The sequence below is a fragment of the Argentina anserina genome, chromosome 3 (assembly GCF_933775445.1).
Source record: "Argentina anserina chromosome 3, drPotAnse1.1, whole genome shotgun sequence".
Taxonomy (NCBI): Eukaryota; Viridiplantae; Streptophyta; class Magnoliopsida; order Rosales; family Rosaceae; genus Argentina; species Argentina anserina.
In genome coordinates this window covers 22,937,830-22,957,129 of record NC_065874.1, presented here as the reverse complement: position 1 = coordinate 22,957,129, position 19,300 = coordinate 22,937,830, and positions in this window count along the sequence as shown.

Sequence of the window (19,300 nt, the reverse complement as noted above, 5' to 3'; positions counted from 1 at the left end):
CTTTTTTAGAGATAAAAATAAATCATTGCTTACCACATCAGGATGATCATAAGCGGTAACAATTATCTTTTCTCCCGAGGCAAGATATGTGTTTTCTTGATCTTCCTCGATAATGTTTTTGATATATTCTAGGGCCATCGCTTTCATCCATGGCATACTGGAATTGAGATATCAATTATATCGAACACATGCAGGTTTTGAGTATCTACCTTGGATGATCCTCACATAATGTACGAAGAAATATATTATGTTTCCCCATTTCTTTTATGTATCCACTCAAGAGGTGTGGATATGAACTTGAGTCTGAGAACACAATATGTCCTTCTTACATTTTTGACGGTATTGAGTATAACGGCTGGCAATCTCTTTAGATAGTCATTAGTTTTTGTCCATAGATTATGAACAAACCATTTTCAACTAGCCAAATTTTGTGTTCTTAAGGATGTTTACTCTGAACATTTACAACATATCTTCTTGGATATGGTCCTAGAACTGCAAAAAGTGTATGTGGCAGAGGTTTATCACTAGCATGGCTCCCAATCCAATTATGAAATCTGAACCACTTTGATTGTTTTAAGGCTAGAACATGATTTGTAGTACATTCTCGACCTTCAAGATATTTTATCTTGGCTACATTTGTTGGAGCAACACTCTAATGCTTATTCTTCTAGTGTAATCTTATGCTAGAGCTTCAAGTGAAATTAATCATGAGCCTAAAATTATTTTCCAGAAATGAGAACATCAAATTATCTAGCAAAGCTTTATGATAGAAAGCTAATGGTTTCCCATAATGAAAAACTGATTCACACATCAACGGTCTTGATCTGCCTTTATCGTCTACCATTTGAGACGGGCTAGCCTGTCTTTTACCCTAATGTCGACTCAAAGGTCACCCTCAAGTATAAATGTCAAATTATAGTGTAGTAGGATTATGAGTAGGTGATAGGAGCACAAAGTGTGACGTTCTTAATGTTTATATGCCCTATTCTTATGCTTTGTTACTTCTTATTTAGTTGTTTTAGGTTCATATTTGTCATTTCTATATTCTAGGTAGAGCTATGTCGAATTTAAATGATTTGATGATGAAATTGTGCTAAGTGTTAGAACTCCTGATTGAGCTAGGATTCCTTACTCGACTAGGACTCTACTTTCCTATTTTCATTCTTTCCTATTTCTTAATCGACGATTTCTTTTCAGGAAAGACAAATCATATTTGGAAAGAAAGGAGAGTTGCCGAGTTGCATTCCTAGTTGAACAAGGAAATCATATTCGAGTTGAAGAAGGAGAAGAGGAGGCCGGCCTAACTACTCCTAGTTGGACCAAGATTGTTGTCGTGCAGCCCTTAAGTGATCTCCCTATTGGACTTGGTTTCCTACATCAAGTTGGATATGGAGTACATAAATCAAATCCATAACAAAGAGGATTTCAGTTTCCCAATTGGATTCTATTTCCTTATGGGACGGCAAGAAGGCTTCCTAGACCTCTATATATAGAGGCCGGCCTCTCCATTCAGAACATCATCAGCCCTACACACAAACACAAGCCATAGCTCTGCCGAATTCATCCTTCACCATTCCAAGAAATCCTAAAACCGATTCCATCATTCCCCACCTATCAATAGCCTTCAAACACGCTTGTGAAGAAGGTTTCATCCATAGAAGTCTCGGCTACACTTGTGGATTGCTTGATTTATGAAGTGTAACCATGATTCTCTCTATGTCTATTTCGGTTTTTGGTTTTGTTCTTGTTCTTGGATGAAGCATGCGATTTGTGTAGAGTAAACTTGTTTCAATTTTGTCTATGAGATAGTTACTTGTTTCAAATTATATAAAGTTGCGATTATAGGTTTTTAGTTCTATGATTTTGGTTTCTGCCGTGCCTTGTTATTGAATGATTTCGATATCTTTATGTTATGTATACGCTTGTAGCATGATATATAGGATGTTGGATTTATGACTTATGCTATGAACATGTTTATCTTTTCTATGTGATTTTCGAAATTGCATGATTGGGGGTTAAGTAGGTGACATGCTTAATGAATTCAATATGCGTGGCTTTGGAGTTGCATGGTAGGATAAGTATGTTAGATTTCGATTAAGACCGCTTGGAATGAATCGAATGTGTTAAGTGTCTATGTGTTTAGGTTACTGCTTAGGACCCTAATTGCATGATCCAACCTTAGTTATTCATGATAGTGTCTCGGCATGACTCTTAAAGGAGGACTAGAACTTGATTTTCGTTAGCTTTGTATGAATTGTTGTGGTGATTGTTTATGTGTTGGTTGGTTGATCACATGTATATATTAGTTTAGGTTTTATTTACTGTTTTTATGATTCAATCCAAAATCTATTTCAAACTTTAAATCCTTTATGAATTCGTGTAAGTATTGTGATCCTAAGCCCTGGCTGGATCCCCGGTTTGTGAACGATACCCTCTTGCTTTATACTACTAACGATGCTTACAGGGTTAAATATTGATGTCGAGTAATCGAGCACTCATCAGTAGGGGATGTCGTACCCAAGGGATTGGAAAAACCCTCTCTAGCTAGGAGAACTTAAGGGATACTAGAAGAATATGCAAATGTACAAGTCCCAAATCAAAGCATACAAGTTAACCCAAATTCATGGTGGATATATGAGACTAGATTGCTATCTTCACACCTTTGAAGCACAAGTTTTAAGTGATTTAAGCAGTAATCAAATGAGTCCCTAAAAACACTAAAGTCATCCATGAACACTTCAATGGACTTCTCCACCATCTCACTCAAAATTGAGATCATGCACCTTTGGAAAGTTGTCGGTGCATTGCACAAACCAAATGACATTCTTCTATAGGAAAATATGTCATATGTACAAGTGAATGTGGTCTTGTCTTGGTCTTTTGGGTTAATGGGGATTTGATTGTAACCACTATACCCATCAAGAAAGCAGTAATATGTATGGCCGGCATGTCTCTCTAGCATTTGATCAATGAATGACAATGGAAAGTGATCATTCCTTGTGTCACTATTGAGTTTCCGGTAGTCTTTGCATACTCTCCACCCATTTACTATTCTTTGAGGGATAAGCTCTCTCTTATCATTAGCAACAACTGTCATGCCACTCTTCTTTGGAACCACTTGAACTGGTGACACCCACTTGGAATAGGAAATGGGGTAGATGACACCAACATCAAGTAGCTTCATGACTTCCTTCTTTACTACTTCTTGCATTGGAGGATTGAACCTCCTTTGTGGATCCCTCCTTGGCTTTGAGTCATCTTCAAGAAGGATCTTGTGCATACACATACTTGGACTTATGCCTTTGATATCGGCAATAGTCCATCCAATGGCCTCCTTGTGATCATCCAACACCTTAAGTAGCTTTTGTTCTTACAAATCACTCAAACATGAAGAGATAATTACGGGCAACTTGCGAGTTTCACCAATAAAAGCATATTTTAAATTGAAAGGAAGAGGTTTCATTTCAAGTGTAGGGGACATTTAATAGAAGGAGGTAAAGGAGTAGAGTTTTTAAGGAGTACCTCAACTTTTGGTTCCAAATGTAGAGTGTAAGGACTTAAAGCTTCTAGTTCAAGCTCTTTCTCTTTGGTAGCCTCCTCATTGAACTTCATTCCATTATGATGCAAACATATTTCCAATAGATCTTGAGATGCAGTTTCAATGAAAGTTTTCTCCACTATTTGGTCAACACCATCTAAGACATCAATCCAGAAACAATCATAGGCATGTGATGGCTTGTTCATTGCTTCAAAGATTCTAAAGGTAATAGTAGTTTCATGAACCGTCATGGTCATCAAGTCTTCCTTCATGTCAATCTTAGTGTCGGCGGTTGCCATAAATGCTCTTCAAAAAATGATAGGCAACTCCTTTTCATGAAGCGGAACATCCTCCATATCTAGAATGATAAAGTCTGCCGGTAGAATCAATTCTTCAACATTCACAAGAACATCTTCCATAACCCCTCTTGGGTAAGTAAGACTCCTATCTGTCATTTGTAAGGTGATATCAATGGGGCGGATATCACCAATTCCAAGAGACTTATAAACACTATATGGCATCAAGTTAATACTAGCACCTAAATCCATCAAAGTTTCATCAAAGTAAGTGTTACCTATCTTGCATGGAACCGTGAATGAACCCGGATATTTCAACTTTGGTGGAAGCTTCCTTTGCAAAACGGCACTAACTTCTTCATTTAGGAACACTTTCTCATTCTTTTCAAACTTCCTCTTGTGTGTACATACCTCCTTGAGGAACTTGGCATAAGTAGAAATAGTTTTGATTGCATCCAAAAGAGGGGTGTTGATCTCTACCTTCCTAGATAAGTCAAGAAACTCTTTTTTCATAGTATCATGTCTTTGCTTCAATGTCTCATTTCTTTGCAATTGAGGGTAAGGAAGGGAAACTTCTTTCTCTTGAACTATCTTTAAAGGAGGATTGAAAGTGATACCTCTTTGGAATGGCCTTTCGGTTGATAGAAGTAGAGGCTTCTTTGTCTTTGCTTCCGGCATTAGAATTAAATTTGTTCTTCAAGGCTCCTTCATCATCCCTCCCAAAGCTACTCTCAAACCCATAGGCTTACCTTTGTCAAAGACATTCATCTTCTCATGCATAGCTTCTTTTTCACCCTCATTAAATCCCAAAATGACTTCTCCATGAGACAACTAATTTGCTTGGCCTTTCTTACTTCTTTTGAAACCCGGTGGCTCCCTTGGAGACACCACTTCCTCATTGGTAGGCATGTACACATTGTTCTCAACTTGCTTTCCACTTCTCAAATTAGTAATTGACTTGACTTCATGCCCTAGATTGTTTTCCACTTGGCTTGGAAACACACCTTGCTTCCTTTGAGATAACTCATTAGCTAGTTGCGCAATTTGTACCTTAAGTTTGCTCATGCCTTGTTGAAGGGCATTGATCTTCTCATCTTGCTTGGCTTGATTACCCTTGTTCTTCACAATGAAACTCATCAACAAGTCTTCAACACTTGGCTTCTTCAATAGCTCTTGAGGTGGAGCTATAGGTTGTGCTTGAGGTTGAGGTTGATAGGGAGCCCTTTGGAATTGATTGTTGTAGTTGGAGGAGCTTGCACCTTGATAGCCACCACTAGGTCTTTACAAAACCTTGACCTTGCTCACGATTTATAAACCCTTGGTCTCGATTTCGATTGCCTCTCCACCCAAAGTTAGGGTGGTTTCTCCATCCGGGATTGTAAGTGTTGCTATAAGGATCATTTCTTGGTTTGAGTTAGAAACCAACTTGGTTGCATTGCTCCATGTTAACTTGATATGCACCTTCATTTGGACAAAGCATTGTCTCATGTTGGTCACTTTCACAAAATAAGCAAACTTACTCAACCATCTTGCTTGACATAAGTTGGAGACGCTCTCTATTTCCTTGAGCATTAAGAATCAAATCTAGCTTCTTGTCCATGTTGGCTTCAATCCTCTTCAACTCAATTTGTATTTGAGTGTTGGGTTGCTCCATCTCATAAGCTCTTTTTTGTTGATCTTTCAAAATCACATTGGCTTCCTTCGCCGGCCTCCTATCACTTTGAATATCATAGAGTTATGATGTCTTTGCTAGTGAGTCAAGCATGCTTTCCGCTTCAATCTCATTCTTCTCCATGAAGCTACCATGACAAGCATTGCTAATTCTTCTTTTAGTCTCTTGGCTTGACCCATTATAGAAAGTGCTCAATAAAAGCCACTTCTTCACACCATGATTAGGATAATTTTGCTCCATGTCCTTGAATCTCTCCCAAGACTCATGAAACAATTCCGATGGGAACTCTTGGTAAGTCATGAGAGATTTCCTTAATGCATTGGTCTTGGATGGTGGAAAGTACTTCTTGAAAAATGTGGCCTTCATCGCATCACATGAGGTGATACTAGCCGTCAGAATCTTGTACAACCAATCATTGGCCTTATCCTTCAATGAGAAAGGAAAAAGTCTTAGCCTAAGATTGTCTTCATCAATACCATTGAGATGGACCGTCTAGCAAACTTTATTAAATAGCTTGATGTGCTTGAATGGTTCACTGACAAAACCACCATCAAAAGCCGGTATAAGTTGCAAAGTGCTTGGCATGATATGGAAGGCATGAGCACATGGTGGTAAGACAATGCAACTTTGATGATTTGTGAAAGTGGGAACTGTATAGTCCTTCAATGGTCTTGGTGCATCAACCATATTTTCCAAGGGAACCTTAACCCTTGGTCTCCTTCTATAAATAAGAGTGATGGTCTTTATCGAGATTAGCTTCTTCCTCTTCACTATCCGGAACGATAAGATATTGATCGTCACTTGGGGTGCTTGGAGGAGATACATATTCTTCACTTGATTTACCAAAGAGATTCATAAACACCTATAACCATTCAAAGTAAAGGTAAGAACACACGTTGAAACACAAAAATTAGAAAATAAAACTGAAACAGGGCAAACGATTGATCGATCGTTTTAGGGAAAAGATTGGGAAAAAAAATTTACAAAGATAAGTAAAATTCTAGCTTCTCTGAAGGCAAACCGAGCTAGGAATTGGATTTTACTCCAATCCCTGGCAACGGCGCCAAAAACTTGTCGACTCAAAGGTCACCCTCAAGTATAAGGGTCAAATTATAGTGTAGTGAGATTGTGAGTAGGGGATGTCGTACCCAAGGGATTGGAAAAACCCTCTCTAGCTAGGAGAACCTAAGGGATGCTAGAACAATACGCAAATGTACAAGTCACAAATCAAGCCTCACAAGTGACCTCAAATTCATGGTGGATATGTGCAAGATGGTGTAGTGATTTAAATTTGTTTCAGATGTGGAGTTACTTCTAAGAACTAAATGACCACTTAAAATGTAAACGAGATGTGATGAAATGGATGGAAGTTAGGACTTAAGGTTTCCACCTCTAGCTTCTCTTGTGAACAATGATGCTACTAAATTGAATGATGACACTCTAACTAGCCAATTTCTCTCCTTGTATCCCTCTCGGGTATGACAAGGGACAATTGCCTTTGTTGGTATCAAGCAATCCCTCTCGGGTGTAGTACTTAACTACTCAAGTCATGCATATGAATCCGGTTAAGTATCAAATGCATTACCATAAGTGCATAAAGTTTGGAGATGAAGAAATCATGCAAACCAACCATGCTTATCTCTAAGTGATTGTAGTTCACAATTATAACATGCACATATGATTTGCTATCATGCTTCAAACAACTAAGGTTAATCAAGCCTTAATCATTCATCATGTCATGGCAAACAATCATACACAAGTTGATTAAGTTTAAGTATGAATGTTCAACTTTTGAACTAGCATATTACAGTGATAATAAAAAGTGCATCAAACACAATATTTATATCAATGTCATACAAGATTAGCTAGGGCTTTCACCCTAGCCCCAACAAATTAACTACTCACTCATAACCAAATACACAACTTCAACATGTTTATGAACATCAAAGTAAAGAGAGAGTAGAGAGGTGGCTACTGAATCTCAAGTTGAGGATGATGTAGATGAACTCATGGAGATCTTGACATGGTGGTGATGAAGATCCTCAAATGATGCTAGACTCCTCTTCTTCCTCCTTGCTTGATGATGGTGTATGAAAAATAGTGGATGATGAAGTGATGAAATTTGGTGTTTTTAGAATGAGATGGGTAGATGGAAATGTTCTCTTCCTCTCTTTCTCTTGGTTTTGGTGGTGGAAAATGGTGTGTTTGGATATGGTGGTGATGGAGGTTTTTATAGAGGAGAGTAGTGGTGGAAAAAATAGAGAAAAGTGAGAGATAATGGTATAGCAAGTGGAGTGGTTGGTTATGGAAGAAGTGAATGATAAAAGAAGGAACATCGAAGAAGTGAGTGATCATGGAAGGAAGTAGGTGATAAAGGAAGAAACATGGAAGAAATGGGTGATCTTGGAAAGAATTGGGTGATCATGAAAGAAGTGGGTGATAAAGGAAGGAACATGGAAGAAATGTGTGATCATGAAAGAAGTAGGTGATAAAGAAGTGGGTGATTATTGAGGAAATGAGTGATCATGGAAGGAAGTGGGTTATAAAGGAAAGCGTGGGTGATCATGAAAGGAAGTGGATGATAAAGAAATGAGTGATCATAGAATGAAGTGGGTGATAAAGGAAGAAGTGGGTGATCATGGAATGAAACGGGTGATCATGGAGGAAAGTGGGTGATCATGGAAGAAGTGGGCGGATGGCTAGGTAATGATGGACAAAGAGGTGATGATTATACCCAAAATTAAATCAGATTTTTGCATGTAATATATGTGTTGATATTTGGACAATGGAAAGCCATGATTCTTGTGCAAAAGAGAGAAAATTGGTATAGTTAAATCCCAACTAATAAGATGAGATCTAGTTGTGATAGAACAATGTGTTTCTCCTCCATAAAATTAGCCGGAAAATGCATGGCACCACCAAAAGTGGTGGTGCTCCGCCATAATAGTGCCGCTAAAAGTGGTGGTGCTCGGAAAGTTTTCGGGACTTGTCGTTTTTCTCTTCTTGTCAAGATATTCTACAAAAAATGAAAATGAATTAGTCTAAATTAAATTAAGCACATATAATAAGTAAATTATATGTTTTAGGGCATTATAATATATGAGAATTATGATCCAACACCTGAGACCGGTCAGTTAAGGCTGTTCTCGTAGGCCACATCAAAAACTTGTTGACGAGCTTCTCTTCAAATGCTACATATTGATTTTCTTGAGCAGGGGGTTTTGCCTTGACATGATCAGCTGACTCACTTGATTCAACATATCCATAGGACACAATGAACTCATAACCTAGTCTGTCATGAAGGGGACCCATAATCTTATCACCGCTCTTGTATCTCTCCCAAATGTTCTTCTCTTTGGGTTCTGGCCTTCTACTTCTGGGATTTCAACCTTCGTCATTTTCTTCGCTTCTGCTAAACATCGCCAATTCTCTAGTTAGAGCGTCGGGGAGATAATTCTTGTTTCCTACTATTAATTCCACATTATAATCATATTGGTGAAAAAATAACTACCAATTTACCAATCTACCCCTATCAACTGCTTTATCAAGTTTGAAATTTTTGACTTTAGCGCAATTTGTACGCACAATGAATGATTTTCCTAAAAATGTGGGAGAATTTTCAATTGTCTTTTTTACTGCAATAATTTCTTTTTTTCCTGTGGGATAATTTTTCTATGCAAGACTAAACTTGTCACTACAGAACTTCAAGATATTTTCCTCATTTGTGCTTTGAGTTCTAGCTAAAACAATACCAGCCCATAAATTGTAACTTGCATCAGTCTGGAGAATGATCTCATCATTTTCTTCAGGTTGATGAATTGGAGGCAGATTTTTACACAAATCTTTAATTTGCCTGATGATTTTTTCACCATCTTTTGTGAATTTCCAAGCTCTCTTGGAACTTGTTTTGGGAGACAATATTACTGTTAATCTAGCAATTTTTGGAAGGAAATCTCTTCCATAATTTATAACACCTAAAAATCTGTCACACCCCGGTCCTGCCAGTCCTGAGGAGCGACTTAGTGTTACAGTGCGGAATGTAATAAAAATATAAATAATTTCTTTCTAGGCTCTTCACTTTAGGCTCGTCAAATCCCTTCCTGACTCGACATATCCACACTTTTCTACAAAAGAGTATATAAATGGGTGGGTGAGCAAAACCACACGCTCAATGAGTGAATAATGTAATATGCCAGTAAAGTCATGTCATTTTACTCACGTGATAAGAAAACAATATGTATGACACAGTTCACAATAATGCGTCACATCACACAATCATTTCTTATTGGTTATCCTTCAATTTAGTAATCCTTACGGGCACCTAGTGTCTTCTTACCCTATACCTCTGTGTACTGCATCTTTACTTCGATATAACCTAATTAAGAAGTTCACATGTTCCATGACTAGTCAAACAATAACTCCAATACCATAATACGTATAATCTCAACACAGTTCACAAATCGACATGCTTCACTTGAAAATAGATAGATATTTCGTAAATAGATCAAAACCATGCTTTTCAACAATTTTAAAAGCATATAAGAACATTTGAAACATATTACAGAAATCACTCACCTCGAGAATACGAATCGTCACCTAGACCATAAACCAAACCTCCTAGAACGAGCCTTGTAGAAATCACCGTTGGATCTAGCCTAAACTTCTAGGATAGAAAGAGAACGTTGATACGAATCTGTAGCCACTCGTAGATGGTGAATCAGAGTTATGGATCAAAATTTATGATCTACAAAACTTTCGTCACAAAGTTAATAAAATAATATAAAAAAGTAGAGAGAGACTGATGTGATGCACGACAGGAATGGGGTGGACGGTTGGAAATGCCACATGGCAGGCTCTCATTGGTGGCTTTATTGCCACATGTCAACAACTAAACAATTGCAATAGCTTATCCAAAATTTGACACGTATCAAAAAGAAACACCAAGTTGCTTAACTTGCAACACGTACAAGGGTATGTGATCCTTATTCACTAAGATTCCCATCAGCCAATTAAATGATGACACGCCAGCATGTCGATAGAATTTCGACAAGGCTTCTAAAAATTGGTAAAAAATTCACCGAAAAGTGTAACGAACTCGTGACGACCTGTACTTTATATTTTTCAAAAGAAAAATAGAATTTGGCCTACTTAAAAAATTGGGATGTTAAAAAATCTCTAAAGTCTTTTGGCGTCAGGACTCATGTTTGGAAATTTCCAAATATTTTCTAAGATTTGAGGTTGGAGTTTAATCACCCCATCTTTGATGTTTATCCCTAAGAATTCAATCTTATCTAAGAACAGAAAGACTTTTTTTTTCTCCTAAAATGATTAGCTTGGCAACTTCATACAGATGATTCATGTGTTCCTCTTTGTTTTTTGGAGAAAACTATTATGTCATCAATATAGACGACACATAACTCTACCACATGTTTGAAAATGTTATCTATCTTTCTCTGGAAAATTGATGGAGCCTGTTTTAATCCAAATGGTATTACTAACTATTTGTAATGTCCCTGTGGAGTTCCGAATGCAGTAAGAGGGATACTATCTGGATGCATTTTGATTTTCCAAAATCCAGACTTAGCATCAAACTTCAAAATTACTCTTGCTCCTTTGAGTTTATTAATCAAAACTCTTTCTTGCGCGATTTGGTAACCATCTTTGATACTCTTTTTGTGAACATCTCTATAATCTCTTACCATTCTTGCATTTCCATGAACTTAATCTGCATGGTTTCATATGTAGAAAGCAAGAGTAAGGTGAGGACTGTGGCCTTATTAATCCCTTTTCTAAGAGATCAGCTATATCCTTTTTGAACTCCTTCTGATCTTCTTCCTCGTACTGATGAAATTCATGTCATAGAGCTTCAATTCACACTACTGGGTCCTTTTCCCAAAACTTTAATGGGTTTATGTCGATGTTTAGTTTCAAAAGTTCTTTGATCTCACCAAGGGATTGCTTTTTATGTTTCTCGAGATTGGCCTTGAAATGCTTGAGATTCTGTTCCTGAATTAACCTTATTTCTTCATCAATTTCATCTTTATCTTCCTCTGAAGATTGTTCTTCAACTAGCAATTCTCCTTGCATTCTATACTGGTTGTATTGTAAAATTTCTTCAAAGTTTGGCTTATAAAGATCACCACGATTTCGCTGCAACTTCTAATATTGTGTTGTAAAGTTGGGGCCAACTATGCTCTTATCATGTTGTAACCTTTCTGTGCAAAATTTTTTATTTCCTTTCTCAAAACCTATAAGGTTTAGATGCGATTTTCGGATGAAGGTTTGTTGTAGGATAAACTCATTTTCTATTTGCATATATGCATCTTGATTCTCTGACTGTCAGAGTTTTTTTTTATGATAAAATCTCCTCTTCCGATGGTGATTTTAACATCGTTTGCTGTTGTGTTCATGTAGATGCGTCTTTCTTCTACAATGTTCCCCGTGACCCTCATTTCTGGATCTTTTATTTAAAATTCTTTTAGTATAGCAAGCTTTTTGTTTCAACATTTCTTTGATCTCACCAAGTGGTTTGATGTCTATGCTTTCTTTTACAGCTGATCTCCATGGCTCAGGGATTTTTCTAGTATAGGAGATATATCAAATCTATATTTTCTAATCTCTCATTGTGCAGTAGTACTCTTGAAACTCATTCAAGTATTCCTAAAAAGCATATTTGTTGGTTATGGCTATTTTTCTAGACTTGTCTCCAACATAGATTGGAGCAGCAAATATTTTGGGAGATTTATCATTTTTAATACTTTCTAGCCATGCTCTCCCTTTTACAGTTTCTTTCCAAGAAAGGTAGAACCTTTTTGCCATTCCAGTTAGGGTATCTTGATACACTATTTGTAGGTCTTGTGCCTCAAACTTTCCATATGTTGTACATGCGGCCATAAACATTGCATTGACTCAATCGTCTATAACTTTTGTCTTACCAAGGGCTTTATCTAGATCTAGCCAGGTACCATGTTTTGAAACTATTTTTTTTTTTAAAGATAGCTTGTGTGGCCAGGTACAAAGACTTAAAATAATATCAGACATCTTTACAAACTTGTACTCAACAAGGCACCAACTAGCAAAGAGTGCTCTAATAACTACTCTATTTGCTTTAGAATAGCGGTGATTTACCGGAAAGATAAATCGACTATTGTGAAGCATAATTACTAATACCACAGCTTTCCCACTATGTTGCCGCCAGAAAATTAAACTGACGATATTAAGTCTCACCTTGCCACTAGGAGGCAGCGTTCATTTGACAAAGTAAGAAACTAGTCGCCTACCTAGAGCAGACAAGAGACACTGAGTGCACACACGAACATTTAGCTCGACATATCCTACATAACTATCGTAGGAACTTATTAAATTAAAATAACAACATAACATAAACAAAATTAAAATAACAATAAACCAAGGTTAGGCCCAAACCCAAAAATTATTCAAGGACACAGGGATACCATCAGTCGCCAAAACAACCTGCCCCGACCCAATTGGGATCACCGCTGATGGAACACCCACAACGTCGTCCACCCACGGTCGTCGGACAACTGCCATCATTGACGGTCCATCGACACAAGGAAACCATCAGTCGCCAAAACAACCTGCCCCGACCCAACTGGGATCACCATTGATGGAACACCCACAACGTCGTCCACCCACAATCGTCGGACAACTGCCATCATCCAACCCTAACATCAGCCCACTAGTTACACCATCTCCTTTCTCTTTCTCCCTCACGCATCTCTCTCTCTCTCTCTCTCTCTCTCTCTCTCATACAGAGGCTTCTCCAGGCTGCACCGCCGCCGTCCGGCAACGCCTTGCCACGAGACCACCACCACCATTACTACATCCCTTTCCTCTCTTAGACAGTGCCCACATAACCGACATGTAACCCACTTTCGGCGAGTCCGATTTTTGAAGCTAGGGAGCTCCGACGACAATTTCTCGAGCTCCGCCGACTTTACGGAGATTCTCTTGGCTCTTCTATCCTTCATTACCCAATCGATCTACTATCTATTTCTTGATATTGAAACCTTAAACTCACCTATTAATCTTTTTGGTTTCACTGGCGTGTTTTTCGAACTCCGGTAACCGTGTTCTTCAATTCTAGAGACGAGCTCCGGTTTCTGGATTCATTGTGGAGCTTGTAGAGGCAGTGGAAATGTCTGGGAGGTGAGGAGGAGGTCCCAGCAGCTCGGATGTACAGTGGTGGAGCTCGGAGGCGACATAATCGACTGTGGTCCTTGGTTGAGGTACCAAACGAGCTTGAATCCTCTTGATTTTGATGTGGTTGTATTGAAAATCTTGTTCTGATGCTCGTAGTATGTTTGCATGTTGATTTTCGTTGAGTTTGGGAGGAGTTGTGTCCGAAGTCTTGTCGGAGACGAAGGAGGGTAATTTCCCTGGTTTTACCGCTACGAAATTACCCTGTTATTGTTACCGTTTTACCCCGATAGTAATAAATTCAAATACTATTTATATTTTACTGTTACTTCTTATTGTTTTAGTAAATAACCTATTTACCTAGACAGTTTAACTTTTCGCCCTTAGGTATTTATGTAAAACTTTTCGGCTCTATTAAATAGGAAAAGTAATTGGTTTTTACCAATGTTTTACCATTTTTAAATTCGGATAAAATGTTTAACTCGATTTCCGCCCGGATTAGAAATTGAGGAGTTGTAAACATAAGAATTTACCTTGCCGGAAGAATAAAATAACTCTCAACGATTTAGTATTATTTGTATTTTAAATTTAAATGCGAATATACATTAATCAGAAACTCATACTCACAATGAAGTAAACAACCGACTATTCCGAGATCTCGACTCGAATAACCAACTTACTCAACCGGTTAATGTCTATTAAATTGATTGAAACACATTGACCCTTACACCTTTCCCTTCGTTACTTGATTAGTTACGAGACGGACTTGGGGGACGCGATTCTACGCAAAGTACGAGGAGCGAGACTTGGGGCACGGACTTTTACACTGCTATCTCAAGTAGGGTGAGCCGGTACCTTTTCGGGTTAGTTGTTTTCTATATTTAAAATATATATGCTATATGTCTTTTATCACTTGCATGCTTACATTTGCACTTTACTTTGGTCGTTATGTCTCGAGACTGACCTTCTATTTTATTCATGATTATAAGTCAGTGATAACCGTGTACTGATGTCTGACACTGCACGTTCTATTATTATATGGTGAATCTTGCATTCTGATGTCCGGGTACCATGATTTATCCACGATAATTTCCGCGTCTTGATGTCCGGTGATGTGTGGTTTATTTTTACGGTGATGACTGTGTCTTGATGTCTGGCACTGTAGTTTTATGATTTTAGTGCATTATTAGCTCTTGGTTTGCCTGAAGGCAAAGCTTAGAGCTGGTCGGGTTGTTGTTACCCCGACGACATATTCGATTTATTGAGCTGAGTGACATATTTCACATATGTATAATTTTATTGACTTGTCATATTTGTTAGGATAGATGTTATTGTCGCGATTTGACTTTCGTTACGTATTTTTACGTTAATGTTTTATGTATATATACACACACACTCTTATATTTTATATATGAATATATATATATATATATATATATATGGTTTTCAAACCTAACTACGGTTGGGTCGTCTCACCTTAATCGGGTTAGCGAGAACGAGTGCTCACTCATACTTTTCATATACCTGGAAGCCGGTTCGCAAGGGCTTGGACTAGGTGCTAGTGGCGCTGCATTGCTCTTGGTTTACTTCTGATAATGAGGAGCCAGCTCCCGGTGTGATTCCCTTGTTTCTCAATGTCCATCCCTATTGCAGTGTGTGTGTTGTTTGCGTGCTCTGTTTAGTAGCATTCATTTGCTTTTTCTTTTTATTGGCCCGAACAATTTGTGATGTCATGTTTTATTCACGTGGTTGTCATTCACCTTTGAACTTTATGCTACCTTCCGCTTATTTGTGATAATCAGAATTTGAACCTCATTTGCTTCTTATTTTGATTTCGTTTGTTATTTATTTTATCCATAGCCTTGTAGTCGCAAATTAGGGTGATGAATGTGTCAGATCCCACATCGATTGCTTCTAATTTGGGACTACTGCGATTACTATTACATTTCCGGGACTGGAAATGGTTCTGGGGTGTGACAAGACGCAAACACTTTTTTCCCTCAAGCGCGTGAGGCGCGTTCCTCTCTCTCTGTTTGCAAACAGTGAAATATTATAGGAGTGTTGCTATGCAAATCTTATCACGTGAACACTGGTATTTTTAGTGAACTTATTTTTGGGACAAATCTTTAAGAGTTTCTATTATTTTTATCTCATGTAGGTCATTTCTTCTCAGGAATCTCTGTATCTTTACCAATTCTAAAAATCTCTGTATCCAACAATTCAAAATTTCATCTTTTATAGATTTGGTTGAATTCGAACTTTGAAATTGTAGAATTTCTGACATTACTTTCTATTTCATTATATTTGAATTCTTCAGAGTTTAATAATTATACTTTTTTTTTTTCTTTCTGAAGATTCTCATCATCTTCTGTCTCGTATGTCTTTGAGTTTTGGAGGAGCTAGAGATTAAAAAACCCTTTGGACTCAGTTAGTTCGAATAAGAAAGTTCATGATGAGGAATTTCCTTACGGAACTTCTAAGGGCTTGAATCCCTGAGGTTTTGTAGTTTTGATCTTAGATTGGCTTTCATTTTTCAAGACGTAGAACAAAAATCCGTTTATTTGCATCAACTTTTCGAGGGGCTCATTCAAGACTTACACGAACTATTACTCAACAAAAAATAAGAGCTTTGGTTTCGGCTCATCGGGATAGGGGAAAACAAAAGAGAGATTTTCGTCACTTGTGGATCACTCGTATAAATGCAGTAATTCGAGACAATAAAGTATACTTTAGTTATAGTAAATTAATACACAATCTGTACAAGAAAAAGTTGCTTCTTAATCGTAAAATACTTGCACAAATAGCTATATTAAATAAGAGTTGTCTTTATATGATTTCCAATGAGATCATAAAATAAAGAGAGTGAAAGGAATCCGTTGGAATGGTTGAAATGGAGTTCCTGGAAAATGAACTCTGGGAAGGTAGAGTAGAAATTAGTATGATAAAATATGAAAACGTCGTCAAAATGAAAATGAAGAAACACGATTAATAAAAAATATTTCTTATTCTTCCCCTATTTTTTTTGCAAACGACAATCAAATCCGGATTTCCTATTTTTAGAAAAAAAAAGCGTCAATACGCATTTGAATTTGGATTGGGATTTTTTTGATTCAATTCAAGAGTGAGCCTACTTTTTTCTGGTTCTAAGACCCGAAGTTCTAGCAGTTGACTCGCTTCTTTCAAATTGTTTCTCGTTATTAAGAAAAGGTATTGATGCATGCTCGATTACTCGACATCAATATTTAACCATGTACGCATCATTAGTAGTATAAAGCAAGAGGGGATCGTTCACAAACCGGGGATCCATCCAGGGCTTAGAATAACAAACATTTAACAACGAATTCATAAAGTTCTATGTCTCTCTTTAGAATCATGCCGAGACTAGTCCATGAACAACTAAGGTTGGATCATGCAATCTAAGTTCCAAATCAGTAACCTATATGCATAGACACTTAACACATTCAAGTCTTGCCACTCGGTTTCATTGAAATCTAACATGTTCATCTTACCATACAATCCCAAAGCCATGCATATCGAATTCATCAAGTATGTCACCTACTTAACCCCCAATCATGCAATTTCGAAAATCATATAGAAAAGAATATACATGTTCATAACACAAGTCTTTAATCCAACAACCTAAATATCATGCTACAATTGCATACATAACACTTAGATACTTTCGAAATCACACAAGAACTAGGCACGGCAGAAACTAAAATCATAGAACTAAAAACCTAAAATCGCAACTTTATATAAATTGAATCAAGTAGCTATTTCATAGACAAAATTAAAACAAGATTACTCTACACAAATCACATACACAACCAAGAACAAGAAAACCAAAACCCGAATTTCAACAAAGAGAGAATCATGGTTACACTTTATCAATCAATCGATTCTACAAGGTGTAGCCGAGACTTCTAGGGGATGGAACCTCTTCTCAATCGTACTTGAAGGCTATAGATTGGTGGAGAATGGTGTAATCGGTTTTAGGATTTCTTGGAAGGGTGAGAGATTGATTCGGCAGAGCTAGGCTTGTGCTTGTGTGCAAGGTTGATGATGATTGAATGGGGAGGCCGAGCCTCTATATATAGGAGTCAATGAAGCCCTCTTGCCGTCCCTTGTAGAAGATAGAATCCAATTGGGAAACTGAAATCTTCTTTGCTATGGATTTTGATTCATGTACTCCAAATCCAACTTGATGTAGGAAACCAAATCCAATAGGGAGAACACATATGGGCTGCACGGCATCTCTCCTTGTTCAACTCGGATATGATTTCCTTGTCTCACTAGGAATACATCACGGCATCACTACTTCCTTTCTAAGTATGATTTGTCTTTCCTGAAAAGAAATCGACGCTTAAGGAATAAGAAAGAATGAAAATAGGAAAGTAGAGTCCTAGCCGAGTAAGGAATCCTAGCTCAATAAGGATTTCTGACACTTAGCATAATTTCATCATCAAATCATTCAATTTCGTCATAGCTCTACTTAAAACACACAAATGACAAATATGAACCTAAAACAACTAAATAAGAAGTAACAAAGCATAAGAATAGAACATATATACATTCAGAACGTCACACTATGTGCTCCTATCAGTAATAGAGATAAAACGAGCTTGTTTTATAGAAATAGTAATTAATCGTTGTTGTTTTAAGGTCAATCGATTCACCCACCTAGATAATATTTTTCCTTGTTCGCTAATAAATCGACTAATTAAACTCATGTTTCTATAATCAATTCGATCCCCCGATTTGGATCAGAGGCAAACGCCTACGAAAAGATCGCTTGGATTTCAGAAAGATTCGCTTGGATTTATTCATGGTTTGTTTATTCCTTATCCTAAAGAAAATACCCTAATCCTATTTCTTAATTCTCCATCACGGTTGATCTAATCGAAATAGGATTTGGTTATTTATATTTATTATATAAAAATTAATATATATTATATATTAGTCCATATCTAGAGTGAAGCTTCACTCTGAAATTACAGAGTGAAGTTCTAATTTTAGCACACTTTTCGGTTAAATTTTTTCACCATAAGCGATTCAATATTTAGGTATGTTATTCAAGATCATATCTACAAAATTTCATCTAATTCGGACATCGTTAAGGTATTGAAATTAAATTAGATCAATGAATGAATTAAAACTGTTCAACGTGAACCGTTCGTATAAATCTCAATTTTGAAAGCTCAAACCATTGTCAAATTAGATGAAATTTTGTAGAGATGATCTTGAATAACATACCTAAATATTGAATCGCTTATGGTGAAAAAATTTGACCGAAAAGTGTGCAAAAATTGGAATTTCACTCTGTAATTTCAGAGTGAAGCTTCACTCTGGACATGGACTGTATTATATATTGTTATATATTAGATATATCTAATATGTCTATGTCATTTTTGATCTTCAGACTGACACACGAGCGCCTGGTTCGATCTATTTCTTTATCTCCATGTGAATCGTATGTTTGTAACAATAGGGACATAATTTTTTCAATTCCAATTGACTAGGCGTATTATGTCGATTCTTTTGAGTAATATATCTGGAAAATGCCCGTTGATTCCTTATCCTTATTAACATGATTTCGAACACAACTGGTACATTCCAAAATCACCGTTACTCGGA